The 17,766-nt window shown below is 41.3% G+C and overlaps 1 protein-coding gene and 1 pseudogene across 1 annotated transcript in view; one reads left to right on the forward strand and one right to left on the reverse strand.

The window, feature by feature from the left end:
• NRROS (negative regulator of reactive oxygen species) overlaps positions 1-17,766 on the forward strand; it is a 120,644-nt gene that overhangs the window by 85,381 nt on the left and 17,497 nt on the right. The gene's annotated exons all lie outside the window — the stretch shown is intronic.
• Positions 28-8,606, reverse strand: LOC115478926 (annotated as a pseudogene).

Here is a 17,766-nt window from a genome sequence, read left to right on the forward strand (position 1 = left end):
GCGGTTTCAGAGAATTACAAAGGACGATCAGCACTGATTGTCTCCGTTTGGCTGAGAAGCATAGTTCATTTGCCTGACAATCTCTGCAAAGAGTTCATCCACCCAGACTTTGGTTGGCAGAAGTTTCCATGAAGGGGCAATTCCATTCATCGGCCAGAGCTTTGCCCTCTCTGTATGAGACCTCCCTTTTCCCGTCTAAATTCACTTTATTGCCCACCAGGGTCATCGGCAACCTCTCGTACCTTTTCACTCGGATAATCTGATTCTTCATGGGCTTGATGCCCTGAAAGCTCTGCTGGTTGACCAGGCTGCAAACCAAAATAAACCCTTGTCCATTTTTAAAGTGCAGATCGTGCATGGAAGCGAACTGCTCTGTCCCGGCCGTATCCAGAATCTCCAGCACCGAAGGCGAGGAGTCCACCTCTATCTCTTTCCGGTAGAAATCTTCTATGATCGGATCATATTTAATTTCTCTATGAACGATTCTGTGATTTGCCCACTCCGCCCGATCCAAGCACAACCACTTTGTATTCTCTCATGGTGGCTCCTTACAGCAGACGGCTCCTTTCTGCCTCCCCCTTTCGGCTCTCTCCCCGGCGACCATGCAGGCAGCGATTGAAAGAGGCTGTCAGCGTCGGAGCTTCGCTCTGCGAATCCTGCCTATGCGGAAACAGGAAGTTGAAGCAACGTAGGCGGGACTCGCAGAGGGAAGCTCAGACGCTGACAGCCTCTTTCATTCGCTGCCTGCACCGTTCGCGCTGCTGAGTCTTAAAAAAAAAAAGTAAGTAGGGGACTGAAAGGAAGTGCAGGACTCGCCGGTGGGGGGGGGGGGCAAAAAAAGGTGCCGGTACGCCATACCGTTGCGTACTGGCACAAAAAAAGCACTGTAGACGCCCATGGGATAGGCGTTCGCGTTCGATTATGCCCCTCTAAGGCAACTAGTTAATGATGCTTGCTTTTCTCGCTCTCTCTCTTTTTATTCTCCCCTTAATACTAAACTAGGTCCTGCTTGCTTTTCCTTCTCTCTCTCTCTCTCTCTCTCTCTCTTTCTCTCTTTTTATTCCCCCTTAATACTAAACTAGATCCTGCAGTGCCTGTTAGATTCTATCTGTTAATGCTGTGGTACAAAGTTTTTAAAACTAAGTGAAAAAGACTATGGAGATTAGTTGATAAAATTTGCTTTTTATATTTTTATTTTACCTAACACAATAATTCCTCCTTTAAACCCCAATCTTTAAGTTCTCAAAGCACAAAGCAAAATAGCGTTCACTTACCAGAGAAATGCTCTCTTCTCTCGGAACTTCTCAGAAAAAAAGTTCAGTGGGACCTTTCCTCTTTATATAGTTTTGAATCTAAGGGGCCTCTTTTAAACAGGCTCTTTGAAGCTGACTCAGCAACCTATGCAAGTATTCTACTTCCCCACACCTTAATTAACACTTAATTGAGGTCGCTGGATCCCAGCATCTACCCCTTTCCTCCCACAATCTGCCCATCCCAGCCCCCTTCTAGCCCAGGATCAGCCCACTTCCAGCCCTATCATCATCCCCCATGCCACACCATCAGTCCGTTTTCAGCCTCTGTCCCACATTGCATCAACCCTTTCCAGTTCCAGTCTCAATATCGCCACCCTTCAAGTTTCTCTCCCTTTCCCTATGGCACCATTAGCTCCCTTTCATTTCCTGTCTCAGCCCCTCTAGCCATGGTATTAGCTTCCTTCCAATCTTACTTCCTTCCCCTTACACCACCCCCAGCCCAGCTCCATTCCAGTCCAAGCCCTCTTCCACCAGATCAATCTTTTATGCAGATGCCAGTTTTTTCCTTTGTACCCACAGCTGTGCTGTGCTGCTCCATTGGCACCACAGTATTTTTAAAAGGCAAAACCAGGCAAATTCCCACCTCTGTGAATGGATGAACAAGTGAGACATGCTTTCAGCACCCTTAAGCTTTTCTTGTTGGTCTTACTGACCCTACCCTCTTTTAATTTCTTTAAATCATGCCTACATTTCCACCTTTTATGGTGATCTCTTATTATTGTTCTGCTGTGAGCACTGCATTGGCATCCTGTTAAATACTATGCCACATTTAAATTTCTGAGGCAAAAGAAGGAACAAGGATTCCAGAAAGTCAATATAAGACCTTTAACCTAGTCAGTAAATCCAACACATCAAGCATGTGTGCCTGCTGCAAGGGTCAAAACCCACACTTGGTCATGAGTAGTAGAGAAATGCTGAGCGTGGCGTTTGTACCCTTCCCAAATTAGCATGTACCAGCCATCAATAATTTGGGTGGAATAAAAGAAACCAGGGCTATGTGCATATGAGAAAGTCAATTGTTTATTTACTTATCAAATACAGTTGCAATTAATAGTTTCTCATGAGAGATCAGTACAGTTACATAAAAAGATGTTCACTGTGACTGTTTCTCTGAAATACTGTTCTGATCCGGCTGCTTATATCGTTTGTTTCAGACAATGAGTTACATGACTTTTTCTGCAAATTATCCTTCTCATAGATTATTATCTGGTTCTCACCATCTGCTTCCCTTAACATGTTAAACCACATTCTTCCTGTTGTTTACACTAGTTTCTTTCCCAAGCCTGCTTGCCCGTAAGGGTATCATAATAGATCATAAATTCTAGAGTCATGCAGGCTTATCAATCTGGCCTTTTGACCCTTTCCATAGTCATGACTGTGCTCATAATTCTATATCTTCCCCCTTGAAGGCCTTGAAAGCAAGGGCTTCACTTATTTAGAACTTCAGCTATAATCCCATCCGCTCCGGAAGGGAACCATAAGTTCTTTCTCAGGTGTATATTAAGGTTATGGAGATTATAGGTGTGAGTCACAATGTCAAAAAAAACTTTTTTTTTTTTTACAGGTATTGGGCTATGGGTAACAGGATAAGGTGGTTGTAGTGAACTATATATATATATATATATATATATATATATATATATATATGTATATATTGCCCCTGTTTAACCTTCCCCTGGCCTTATGTTACTTACAATGCCTCCCCATCTAAATAATCCTAGAGGAGAATAATGCAGAAAAGAGAACACAAAAAATTTAAGCATTATCTTCAACATTTTAAATGCGTTAATATGTAGTCTTTCAGTTTCAATTAATTGTTGCACTAAACTCTTAATACAGGGTATTACACAACAGCCAAATAGTACAAATACAGCAGTAACAATTATCAAGGTGGTCAAACCAGATAATATGAAAGTTTTCCATTTCCCAAACATATTGTCCATCCACCTTATCCAGGTGGTATCTACACCAGAATTCTCAGCAAGTTCATGTGGCATCTAATTGAACAGCAATACCTTTAACTGCATCTCGAGTATAATTAATGAAGCGCTGTTGATTATAATAAATGTAATTAATCCAATCAACATTCTTATTAATTGTAGACCACCAAAACAGTACAGATTCAAAACCTGCAGCTATCTGGTTGCGAGCCTTAAATTCCTCTGGCACCCCCCTTGGCACACCTATAGAGTCAATATAAATTCTATCATCAAAAGAATATCCCACTTTCTCCTAGAGGGAGCTGGTTTATCAGAATGTTGTAATGCTATCGTGATAGAGACTACTAGTTGAACATAGTAACATAGTAACATAGTAGATGACGGCAGAAAAAGACCTGCACGATTCATCCAGTCTGCCCAACAAGATAAACTCATATGTGCTACTTTTTGTGTATACCTTACCTTGATTTGTATGTCATTTTCAGGGCACAGACCGTAGAAGTCTGCCCTGCACTAGCCCCACCTCCCAACCACCAGCCCCGCCTCCCACCACCGGCTCCACCACCCAATCTCGGCTAAGCTTCTGAGGATCCATTCCTTCTCAACAGGATTCCTTTATGTTTATCCCACGCATGTTTGAATTCAGTTACTGTTTTCATCTCCACCACCTCCCGCGGGAGGGCATTCCAGGCATCCACCACTCTCTCCGTGAAAAAATACTTCCTGACATTTTTCTTGAGTCTGCCCCCCTTCAATCTCATTTCATGTCCTCTAGTTCTACCACCTTCCCATCTCCGGAAAAGGTTCGTTTGCGGATTAATATCTTTCAAATATTTGAACGTCTGTATCATATCACCCGTTTCTCCTTTCCTCCATGGTATACATGTTCAGGTCAGCAAGTCTCTCCTCATACATCATGTAACGCAAATCCCATACCATTCTCGTACCTTTTCTTTGCACCGCTTCGATTCTTTTTAGATCCTTAGCAAGAAACGGCCTCCAAAACTGAACACAATACTCCAGGTGGGGCCTCACCAACGACTTGTACAGGGGCATCAACACCTCCTTTCTTCTGCTGGTCACACCTCTCTCTATACAGCCTAGCAACCTTCTAGCTACAGCCACTGCCCTTATCACACTGTCACCTTCAGATCCTCAGATACTATCACCCCAAGATCCCTCTCCCCGTCCGTACATATCAGACACTCACTGCCTAACACATACGTCTCTCGTGGATTTCTACTCCCTAAGTGCATCATTTTGCGTTTCTTCACATTGAATTTTAATTGCCAACTAAAGCACATTGTCACCAATTGGAGGGTAAGGTGGGGTACAGAGTTCTATTTCCGCAATACCACCATATACTTCCCCAGTGAGGGCAGGGAGAAGTATAATTAAGCATTTCTTCATACAAGCATAGGTAAACAGGATATTTGAAATACCATTGTTGCCAAATCAAAGATCCACAGGAGGTTAGTCTACAAACATCTAATTGCAATGTGACTGTCTCATCGGTCGCATTAAATTTTATGGTAATTTTAACTGGTTCATAAAATTATCTATGGCGAAGCCCCGGGATACATGACAGACCTCATAGACCTACCAACCAGAAACACAACAGGATCAACACGAACATACCTAAATCTCCACTACCCAAGCTGCAAAGGACTCAAATACAAATCAACTTATGAATCTAGCTTTTCCTATATAAGCACACAACAATGGAACGCATTACCAAACGCCATGAAAACAATGTATGACCACCTAATCTTCCGGAAATCACTAACAACTAACCTGTTCAAAAAGGCATACCCTACCGATCCAACTTAAATGCCTGAACCCTGCAACACAACGAAACCAAAGCTCGTAATGGACACATATTAACTCTTCCTCCCTACGATTCCCTAATGTGTCTGTTACACATGAACTTTATTCTCCCACATCACTTTTTATTTGTTCATACCAGAATTGGTGAACGCCTTTACGGTACTATGTAAGCCACATTGAGCCTGCAAATAGGTGGGAAAATGTGGGATACAAATGTAATAAATAAATAATGTCCCAAAGCGTAATATTTATCCACCTCCTGGGGGTCTAGGCCTTTTTCCGTGTAATCAAAGGTGGAGCCAAAAGGGTTAAAATCATCTGTGGGGGTGACTGAGGCAAGGATAAAGGTAATGATAGTGAGTGCTCCGTAAGTAATATACATGTTAAAACAATCTGCAACTAAAACTATGAAAACTTAACAAAAGATAATACAGTATTTTTCAAGAATCATCAAGATTAGTGCTAAAACAAAAATACACAAAGTCAAAAAAAAATATTGAGGGTACATTCACGAGCATCCATCTGCAGTTGAATCAGTATCGTTAGTAATGTCCTGATTCTGGAGAGATTGGAAAGTCCTTATGTCTTTAAGATGTACCCAAGAAGTGTGATCTTGCAATTTTACTACGATGGCAGATAATGCCTCAATGTGGAAGGGTCCAATGTAAACAGGATCCTTCCAAATCTTGTGTATGTAGTATTTTCTGTGGACGTGGAGGAGCATAATTGAACGGGGCACCCAAGTTTTCCTGGGGCTGTTATCGCAGGACGGTTTTGTGAAGGGGCGGGGAAACCCGTATTATCGAAACAAGATGGGCGTCCTTCTTTCATTTCGATAATATGGTCGGGGACGGCCAAATCTCAACATTTAGGTTGACCTTAGAGATGGTCGTCCCCGATTTTCTGCGATAATGGAAACCGAGGATGCCCATCTCAGAAACGACCAAATCCAAGCCATTTGGTCATGGGAGGAGCCAGCATTCATAGTGCACTGGTCCCCCTGACATGCCAAGACAACAACCGGGCACCCTAGGGGGCACTGCAGTGGACTTCAGATATTGCTCCCAGGTGCATAGCTCCCTTACTTGGGTGCTGAGCCCCCCCAAATGCCCCCAAAAGCCCACTCCCCACAACTGTACACCACTACCATAGCTCTAAGGGGTGAAGGGGGGCACTACATGTGGGTACAGTGGGTTTCTGGTGGGTTTTGAAGGGCTCACATTTACTACCACAAGTGTAACAGGTAGGGGGGATGGGCCTGGGTCCACCTGCCTGAAGTGCACTGCAGTACCCCCTAAAACTGCTCCAGGGAACTGCATACTGCTGTCATGGAGCTGGGTATGACATTTGAGGCTGGCATAGAGGCTGGCAAACAAATTTTTTAAAGTTTTTTTTAGGGTGGGAGGGGGTTGGGGACCACTGGGGGAGTAAGGGGAGGTCATCCCCTATTCCCTCTGGTGGTCATCTGGTCAGTTCAGGCACCTTTTTGAGGCTTGGTCGCAAGAAAAAATGGACCAAGTAAAGTCACCCAAGTGCTCGACAGGAACGCCCTTCTTTTTTCCATTATCAGCCGAGGACACCCATCTCTTAAGCACACCCCAGTCCCACCTTCACTACGCTGCTCAATGCCCCCATGAACTTTGGCCGTCTCCACGATGGAAAGCAGTTGAGGGCGCCCAAAATCAGCTTTCGATTTTGCCGATTTGGGCGACCCTGAGAGAAGGATGCCCATCTCCCGATTTGTGTCGGAAGATGGGTGCCCTTCTCTTTCGAAAATAAGCTTATAAGTTTCCTATTTCCAATGCCTTGGACTTTTCAGAACTATCCCCTCTTCTGTCTGGCAATTCCTGGAAAAGGCAAGACAGAAATGTGATTAGAAAGTTATAATGTAGTGTAGGGTCTAGTATTATGAAGCAGCAGTCTGTATGCCGTTGGTAGGCTCACACAGGCAGGCATCATGTTGCATCCAGAAGACTGGGAAGGGAGAAAAGGGGGGTCCACTCTTTCCACAGTAATGCAAGCAAACCAAACACAAGGTGGAAGAAAACAAGTCCAAATGACCAGCCAAAACACAGGAGTAAGAGCTCCAAACAAAGTTTATTGGGACCCTACACGGTCCGTGTTTCGGCAGAAATGCCTTCTTCAGGGGTATAAAAACACACAAAGTTTAAAATCAATACAAATAAAAATAAACAAATAAGTAAATAAACATACAACAGTAAAAACTCCGAAAATTATACAGGGAAGAAAAATTACAGACGTATAAAGGAATATAGAGATAAAACACACACACAAGTGGAATCCAGAAAGTATATATAAAAACAATAATAATATGTTTAAAATAAAATGTAATATAGATATTAGTGATACACAAAATTTGGAAATTTTTATAAATGCACAAAGTACATACAGTGGGGGAAATAAGTATTTGATCCCTTGCTGATTTTGTAAGTTTGCCCACTGACAAAGACATGAGCAGCCCATAATTGAAGGGTAGGTTATTGGTAACAGTGAGAGATAGCACATCACAAATTAAATCCGGAAAATCACATTGTGGAAAGTATATGAATTTATTTGCATTCTGCAGAGGGAAATAAGTATTTGATCCCCCACCAACCAGTAAGAGATCTGGCCCCTACAGACCAGGTAGATGCTCCAAATCAACTCGTTACCTGCATGACAGACAGCTGTCAGCAATGGTCACCTGTATGAAAGACACCTGTCCACAGACTCAGTGAATCAGTCAGACTCTAACCTCTACAAAATGGCCAAGAGCAAGGAGCTGTCTAAGGATGTCAGGGACAAGATCATACACCTGCACAAGGCTGGAATGGGCTACAAAACCATCAGTAAGACGCTGGGCGAGAAGGAGACAACTGTTGGTGCCATAGTAAGAAAATGGAAGAAGTACAAAATGACTGTCAATCGACAAAGATCTGGGGCTCCACGCAAAATCTCACCTCGTGGGGTATCCTTGATCATGAGGAAGGTTAGAAATCAGCCTACAACTACAAGGGGGGAACTTGTCAATGATCTCAAGGCAGCTGGGACCACTGTCACCACGAAAACCATTGGTAACACATTACGACATAACGGATTGCAATCCTGCAGTGCCCGCAAGGTCCCCCTGCTCCGGAAGGCACATGTGACGGCCCGTCTGAAGTTTGCCAGTGAACACGTGGATGATGCCGAGAGTGATTGGGAGAAGGTGCTGTGGTCAGATGAGACAAAAATTGAGCTCTTTGGCATGAACTCAACTCGCCGTGTTTGGAGGAAGAGAAATGCTGCCTATGACCCAAAGAACACCGTCCCCACTGTCAAGCATGGAGGTGGAAATGTTATGTTTTGGGGGTGTTTCTCTGCTAAGGGCACAGGACTACTTCACCGCATCAATGGGAGAATGGATGGGGCCATGTACCGTACAATTCTGAGTGACAACCTCCTTCCCTCCGCCAGGGCCTTACAAATGGGTCGTGGCTGGGTCTTCCAGCACGACAATGACCCAAAACATACAGCCAAGGCAACAAAGGAGTGGCTCAGGAAGAAGCACATTAGGGTCATGGAGTGGCCTAGCCAGTCACCAGACCTTAATCCCATTGAAAACTTATGGAGGGAGCTGAAGATGCGAGTTGCCAAGCGACAGCCCAGAACTCTTAATGATTTAGAGATGATCTGCAAAGAGGAGTGGACCAAAATTCCTCCTGACATGTGTGCAAACCTCATCATCAACTACAGAAGACGTCTGACCGCTGTGCTTGCCAACAAGGGTTTTGCCACCAAGTATTAGGTCTTGTTTGCCAGAGGGATTAAATACTTATTTCCCTCTGCAGAATGCAAATAAATTCATATACTTTCCACAATGTGATTTTCCGGATTTAATTTGTGATGTGCTATCTCTCACTGTTACCAATAACCTACCCTTCAATTATGGGCTGCTCATGTCTTTGTCAGTGGGCAAACTTACAAAATCAGCAAGGGATCAAATACTTATTTCCCCCACTGTATATGTAATCATTACTAAATGCAGTGGTGTCATGATGGTTGAGAAAAGATAATTAAGAAAAAATAATAATAATAAGGAAAAAAGAAAAAATGATAATAATAATAAGTTCTCCTTATTTACATAATGGTATGATTATAAATCAATTGTATATTAATGGCCTGTTGTATTTAAAATGCATATATGTGAACATATAGAATGTAGTGCCATGATGTTGTGAGGGTAAGATGATTGTAAAACAGAAAGGCTGAACAAACTAAAAAACCTGAAAAAGCTGAAAGAGGATAACAATGAGACATACCGATAAATCCTCTGCTGAACGTCAAACCAACTTTGAGTGCTTGGAAAGCACGAGTATAATGATGCTGAAAATGAAAATCAAAGTATAAACACTAAAAAATGAAAGTAAATATAATAATAATTTAAAATAAATAAATATTAATGAGAAATTAAATATTAATGAGAAATTAGAAGAGACAAAGTGCCGAATAGTAAGCACTGACACGGAAAGCGAAAACACAATGAATAATGAAACATAGTACAGAGACCAGAAGTCAGAAGTAAGCACTGTTATGAGAAGCAGGAAAGTGTAGGAAATACAGAGATCGAGAAAAATGGAGAAAAAAACGGAACCTAGAAACCAAAAACCAGGTGAATACTAATCCAAACCATAAAGAAGGCAGAAAGAGCACCGATAGCTGATTAAAATCCTACCTGGATCCGCGAAGGGGGACGCAGCCAAATCAAACAAATGAAAAGCAAAAGCCCCACACAAAAAAAAATGCAGGAAATAAAAGGAACCAATGCTGACGTAACTGACATAAAATGACGTCAGTGGACACAACAGGAGTAAAATACGTCCAATGAGAATGAACCTCGTAGGAGCTAAACAAAAGTAAATAAAAATAAATAAAAACCTAAAATTTGAAATAAAACCAGAATAAGAAAGTGTAGTGGGAAATGAAGATAAAAAGAGAACAAAAATAAAAGTAAAAATAAAAATAAAGTAAAATAAAAATAAAAATATATTGTTTGAACAGTGGCCAAAAAATATGTTGTGTATGGTATGACTAATGACGTATTGATAATCAATGACAATAAAATAACATATATGACATAAAATAAATGTATAAAAAATCTTGAAAGCAGTAGTGGACCATAGATAAAGAAATACAGATGGTTCCTTCATACAATAATAATGATGATTTGCAAAAAATGACATAAATAAAAATAGAAATAATAATAAAAATTAGACTTTGTGAATAATAATGAAAGGATAATTTAACAATAATATAGAAAATACAAAGTAGCTGGTCTGTTATTTAAAAGGATTAATGGCTCATAAAAAATGTATCATTTCAATCTCTTTGTTCAAACCCTTTGGGGACACACATTTCAGATAATAGATGGCACGTTGTTCTGCTCTCAATAAAGTCAAATCAATATCGCTACTTCGATTATTGGTTTTTTTTTTAGTTCCAATAATTTTATCAATGAAACAAAACACAAATGGCTAAAATGTTAGCCAGTATACAAATATGAACATTAAACTGAGCATCAAACAATATACATATCTGATACAAGATAAAGATACCAATTATTATGGTTACAGATTTGTAATGTTGGTTAGGTAGACCTATCATGAGAACAGATAGTTAAGAGAACATACCTACACAAGAGTACTACATATTTGATCTTGAAGGGGAGACCATATTTTCCTGTATTTGGTAACTGAATTATACTTCTCAGCCGCTGCATATTCATATTTGGCAAGTATACATACTGAATTCCACCACGTTAAGTAGGTTGCCTTGGATAAGTCTTTCCAGCAGAAGAAAAGTATTCTTAATGCTGTTTGGAGAAGTATATCCAAAAGTTGTGATTGATATTCATCCAGTGGGCAATGTATAGCTAATGATCCTAATATGGCTATTTTATATGAGAAGGACACTGGTATCTTACTACTACTACTACTTAACATTTCTAAAGTGCTACTAGGGTTACGCAGCGCTGTACAATTTAACTTGAAAGGACAGTCCCTGCTCAAGGAGCTTATAATCTAAAAGACAAATGTACAGTCAATCTGATAGGTCAGACAGATTGGGGCAGCCTATATGTTCGAAAGCAGCATTGAAGAGGTGAGCTTTAAGCAAGGATTTGAAGATGGGTAGGGAGGGGGCTTGGCGTAGGGGTTCAGGAAGATTGTTCCAGGCATAGGGTGAGGCAAGGCAAAATGGGCGGAGCCTGGAGTTGGCAGTGGTGGAGAAGGGTACTGAGAGGAGGGATTTGTCATGTGAGCGGAGGTTACGGGCAGGAACGTAGGGGGAGATGAGGGTAGAGAGGTAGTGAGGAGCAGCAGACTGAGTGCATTTGTAAGTAAGGAGGAGAAGCTTGAATTGTATGCGGTATCTGATCAGAAGCTACTACTACTACTTAGCATTTCTATAGCGCTACAAGGGTTACGCAGCGCTGTACAAGTGAAGTGACCTGAGGAGAGGGGTGATATGAGAATAATGGTTTTGGCGGAATATAAGACGTGCGGCAGAGTTCTGAACGGATTGAAGGGGGGATAGATGGCTGAGTGGGAGGCCAGTGAGGAGTAGGTTGCAGTAGTCGAGGAGAGAGGTAATGAGAGCGTGGACGAGAGTTTGGGAGTTGTGCTCAGTGAGGAAAGGTCGAATTTTGTTGATGTTGAAGAGGAAGAAGCGACAGGTTTTGGCAGTCTGCTGGATATGCGCAGAGAAGGAGAGGGAGAAGTTGAAGATGACTCCGAGGTTGCGGGCAGATGAGACGGGGAGGATGAGGGTGTTATCAACTGAGAGTGGAGGAAAAAGAGAAGTGGGTTTAGGTGGAAAGATGAGGAACTCGGTCTTGGACATGTTCAGCTTCAGGTGGCGGTTGGACATCCAGGCAGCAATGTCGGATAGGCAGGCCGATACCTTGGCCTGGGTCTCTGCGGTGATGTCTGGTGTGGAGAGATACAGCTGGGTGTCATCAGCATAAAGATGATACTGGAAACCATGAGATGAGATCAGTGAGCCTAGGGAAGAGGTGTAGATAGAGAAGAGAAGGGGTCCAAGGACAGATCCCTGGGGAACTCCAACAGATAGTGGGATGGGAGTGGAGGAAGATCCATGAGAGTATACCCTGAAGGTGCGGTGGGAGAGATAGGAGGAGAACCAGGAGAGGACAGAGCCCTGGAACCCAAATGAGGCCAGAGTGGCAAGAAGTAAATCGTGATTGACAGTGTCAAAAGCGGCGGAAAGATCAAGGAGGATGAGGATGGAGTAATGGCCTCTGGATTTGGCCAGGAGCAGGTCATTGCAGACTTTAGAGAGTGCTGTTTCTGTCAAGTGGAGAGGGCGAAAGCCGGATTGGAGTGGATTGAGGATGGCATGAGAGGAGAGAAAATCGAGGCAGCGGCTGTGAACGGTGCGCTCAAGTATTTTGGAGAGGAAGGGTAAGAGAGAGATGGGGCGATAGTTGGAGGGGCAGGTAGGGTCAAGTGATGGTTTTTTGAGGAGAGGTGTGACTACGGCATGCTTGAAGGTGTCAGGGACAGTTGCAGTGGAGAGAGAGAGGTTAAGGATGCGACAGATGGAGGGGTTGACAGTATGGGCGATGGTGTTAAGTAGGTTGGTGGGGATGGGATCAGAGGAACAGATGGTGCATTTTGAGGAGGAAAGAAGGCAGGAGGTTTCATCCTCGGTGATCTCAGGAAAGGAGGAGAAGGAGGCCTGGGTTGGTTGGTTGAGGGAGAGGGTTAATGGGTGAAGAGGAGGTGATGGCTTGGTAGTGAACTCAAGGTTGATCTTTTGCACCTTGTCGCGGAAGTAATCAGCCAGTGATTGAGGAGAGAGTGAGGGGGGGGAGTATGAGCGGGGGGCACCTTGAGGAGAGAGTTAAGGGTGGCGAAGAGACGACGAGGGTTGGAGCTGAGAGAATTGGTCAATTGGGTGTAATAGTCCTGTTTTGCAAGGAATAGGGAGGAGTGGAATGAGGATAGCATGAATTTATAGTGAAGGAAGTCTGAATGAGTACGAGATTTCCTCCAGAGGCGTTCAGCAGATCGTGCGCAGGAGCGAAGGTAACGGATGCAAGGGGTCAGCCAAGGCTGGGGATTAGTACGCTTTGTGGGACGGGAGGTGGATGGTGCGAGGGTGTCCAGAGCCACATCAGAACCAGGGAAAGGCTGTCACAGGATAGAACACATTCTGCTGTCATGGAGGTGGGTACAGCATTTGAGGCTGGCATACAGGCTGGGAAAAAAAGTTTGTAAAGTGGGTTTTGTTTGGTGGGAGGGGGTTAGTGACCACTGGGGGAGTCAGGGGAGGTGATCCCCGATTCCCTCCGGTGGTCATCTGGTCAGTTGGGGCACTTTTTTGGGACTTGGACCTGAAAAAAAAGGGTCCAAATAGAGCGGACCAAATTCTCGTCCAAAACGCCCTTCTTGTTTCGATTATCAACTAAAGACGCCCATCTCTCCTCAGCCGATAACCACGCCCCAGTACCGCCTTCACCACGCCCCCATCCACTTTGTTCGTTCCTGTGACGGAGTGCAGTTGAAGATGACCAAAATCGGCTTTTGATTATACCAATTTGTTCGCCCATGGGAGAAAGACACCCATCTCCCGATTTGGGTCGAAATATGGGCGTCTTTCTCTTTCGAAAATAAGCTGGATGGTGTTCCATATTGATCTCCAATATTCTTGTATAAAAGTACAGGAGTAAATAATATGTTTAAGAGTTCCTTTATCTTTATTACATGACCTGCATTTTTCCGTGTTGTTTTTGGGAAGTGATGTTTTTAGTTTGGCAATTTTACTTGGAGTCCAGAGAGCTCTATGTGCCAAGTAAAACATGGATTGCGATGTAGATGCAGATCTAGTAGTATGTGTAGTTCTAAACCAAAATTTATTCCATAGTTGTTTGTCGAGTTGAAGATTTAAATCATGTTCCCAGGATTCCATAATATTTATTTATTTTTATTTATTTATTTGTTGCATTTGTACCCACATTTTCCCACCTATTTGCAGGCTCAATGTTGCTTACAATGTATTGTTATTGGTGGATAATAGAATATTGTTTCAGGAGAAAAGACGTGATAGTCATAAAAGCTAGGAAAATTTACTCTACCATTTGTTGGACTAGCTTTTAATTTCTTTATGGCTATTCTTGGAGTCATGTTTGCCCATAAAAAGTTTGTTAATTTTGATTCAGTTGTTTTTATAAATTGTTGATTTTAGTAATATTGGTAACATGCTGAGAGTGTAATTGATTTTTGGTACAATCATTTTTATAGTTTCAAGTCTACTGCAAGTAGAGGAGTGTGGTAGCCGTGTTAGTCCACACTTAAGGTTATCAATAGAAATCAAACAAAATAAAACATGGAAAAGAAAATAAGATGATACCTTTTTTATTGGACATAACTTTATACATTTTTTGATTAGCTTTCGAAGGTTGCCCTTCTTCGTCAGATCGGAAATAAACAAATGTGCTAGCTGACAGTGTATATAAGTGAAAACATTCAAGCATTACTATGACAGTCTGACAGGGTGGGAGGATGGGGGTGGGTAGGAGGTATGCATGGGGACATCAAAGCATATCATTGATATTCTAACAGGATAGGTGTGGATAGGTGAGGGGAGGGTGATAAACAGAGAAATACAGCTTTATGGTTTATAATGGGTTAGGAACCCCAGATCCTTGTTAAGTCCTTTCAGTTGGGTGTTAAAATATTCAATCATTCTGACTTCAAAGGTCTTACATTCTTGTATGGTTTTAAAGTTACCTTTCAGTATTCTCACTGTGAAATCACTGGTACAGTGTCCTGGTTCTGTGAAGTGCTGTCCCACCGGGGTGGGGGCCCTACTGGCTGTATTGTTCATATGATGTCTATGTAAATTGAATCTTGTCTTAAGCATCTGGCCTGTTTCTCCAATATAGCATCCTTCATTACATTTTTGCACTGAATGATATATACCACATTGGAAGATGAGCAAGTGAAAGATCCCTTTATGTTGAATATCTTTCCTTTGTGGATGACTTTGGGGTCCTGTGAAATATTTTGGCATAGTTTGCAACTGGATAAATTACAGGGAAGTGTGCCCTTCTGTTCCTTTTCAGTCTGTGATGGAAATTTACTTCTGATTAGCTTGTGTTTTAAGTTGGGTGGCTGTCGGAAGGCCAGTACTGGTGGGGATGGGAATATCTCTTTCAGTAATTCATCCTCCTGGAGTATAGGTTGTAGATCTCTTATGATTCTCCTCAGTTTTTCCAGCTCTGGATTATATGTCACTACAAGGGGGATTCTGTCTGTGGCTTTTTTCTCCTTGTACTTTAGCAGATTCTCCCTGGGTGTTTTGAGGGAGGAGGCAATATTGTAGTGACATACAATCCAGAGCTGGAAAAACTGAGGAAAGCTAATCAAGAAATGTATTAAGTTATGTCCAATAAAAAAGGTATCATCTTATTTTCATTTCCATGTTTTATTTTGTTTGATTTCTATTGATAAGTCTACCCCACCAATTAAGTCTTAATGGTGACCATTTTTGTGTTAGGTTTTCATTTATTTTAATTATATTAGTAGAGTTAAGGTTAAGAGTGTCCTCTATAGTTGGGCCAAACAAAACTCCTAAATATTTAATTTGATTTTCATTCCACTGAAAGTTATATTGCTGAATTTCATGCTTTAAATGTGCACAATTTTTAGGTAGTAGTTCCGTTTTTGTAGTATTAAATTTATATCAAGAGATCTTGGAATATTTTGATATTACCTTTAATAAGTGTGGAATTGAGGCAGGTGATGTGAAAATGAGTACATCAGCGTATGCAGCTAACTTAAAGGTTTGTTGATCAATCCTTACACCCTGGATGAGAGGATTTTGACGAATGGTTAATAACAAAGGTTCAAGCGCTATATTAAGTAATAAAGGAGATAAAGGGCAACCCTGTTTAGTACCTCTAGTTGGATTAAAAGGTTTATATATAACATCATTTATTTGTATATATGTAGTAGGAGACGAATATAAGATCTTTATTAGTTTAATAGAAGATTCTGAAAAACCATACCGTTTAAGAAATTGGAAAAGATATGGCCACTCAACATGGTCAAATGCCTTTTCAGCGTCTAGACCTATTGCAACCAATGGATTGGGATGTTCTTGGGTGTGCACTAATACATTGGAAAAGAGTCTGGTATTGTCAGATGAAGATCTTCCATGCAAGAAACCAGTTTGATCTGCATGAATTATTTTGGGTAGAGTGTTCTGTAATCTTTCAGAAAGTATTTTAGCAAATATTTTGGCATCTAAATTAATTAAAGAAAGAGGTCTATAATTTTGTACTAAAGTAGGATCTTTGTCTGGTTTCAGAAGGACAATGATGACAGCTTCAGTAAAAGAGCCTCTGATGATACCCGTTTCTAACATATGATTATAGTAATCACATATTATGGGAGACAAAAGAGTTTGAAAGGCAGAGTAAAACTCTATAGGTAAACTATCAGGTCCTGGGGGGTGTTTTGTTGCCATGTTTTGGATGGCATCATTGACATCAACAGTTGTGATTTTTTTTGAGAGTATTTTATCTTCTGTTGAGATAATAGGGTGTTCTAATTTTTCTAAAAAATCATATTTGGTTGGTTCTTTAACCAAATTAGGTGTATATATAGATTTTTATAAAAAGATTGGAATCTGTTAGCAATATCAGAGTTATCGGTTAAAGAAATATTGTTCTTATCCTTTATTAGTGCTATAGTATTCTTTCCTTTACGAGATTTTATTCCCTTCATAGTAGTATTGAGCATTTTTACTAAATATTTCCTTATTAGCTTTAGAGCCTAATATGGAATTGTATTTAAGTTTTACTAATTTGAGTTCTTCTAATATGGCTACATTAGAGGTATCATGAATGTGTGCAGACTTAAAGAGGCATATTTTCAAAGCACTTTGGGAGGCTAAGTTCCATAGGTTTCTATGGAACTTTGGGAGGCTAAGTGCTTTGAAAATGAGCTTGTTAATGTCACAATTTAAAATCTGTGATATATGGCGACTTACACACTTAACAGAACTTGATTATACGTTTTTTTCAAATCCTCATAACTCCTACTCTAGAATTGATTATTTTCTCATTTCTTCTTCCCTAATATCTATTTTTTATTTTGAAATCTGTTTATTAAATTTCAATATGTGAAAATATACATTCTAACTAATACAATCACATTGCTCATAGTACAGAAGGCTTGGTGTCATCCACTAACATATATATCATGAAGAGCCTTGGCTCTTATATCTCTTCGTTATAGTCCCCGCCTCCGAAAGTTACTGGAACTTAAATATTCCCAGAGTTAAGTACTAATTAACAGAACTTCAACACTCATATAATTCTAAGATACACTTGATTGGCTACCTATGTTCTGTGGTGTTACTAAGGTCAAGACTGAAAGCAATCCTATGTCCCAAATCTGAACCTAGGCAAAGGCCATGTATCTCTCATTTCTTAGGCATGCTAAACGTGCCCAACTCCTAACATTCCTAAAGATAACTCCCCGCCCCCTTTAATCCCTCCCCCTCCCATTCTTCCTCCCATACCCTCCCCTTTCCCCCCTTGTATTCTTGACCAGTCTCCTCTGCAACGTAATGACCATTTCACTTTACATGTTTAATATGCGTTCTCTACCCCCTGG

The sequence above is a fragment of the Microcaecilia unicolor genome, chromosome 10 (genome assembly GCF_901765095.1).
Source record: "Microcaecilia unicolor chromosome 10, aMicUni1.1, whole genome shotgun sequence".
Classification (NCBI taxonomy): domain Eukaryota; kingdom Metazoa; phylum Chordata; class Amphibia; order Gymnophiona; family Siphonopidae; genus Microcaecilia; species Microcaecilia unicolor.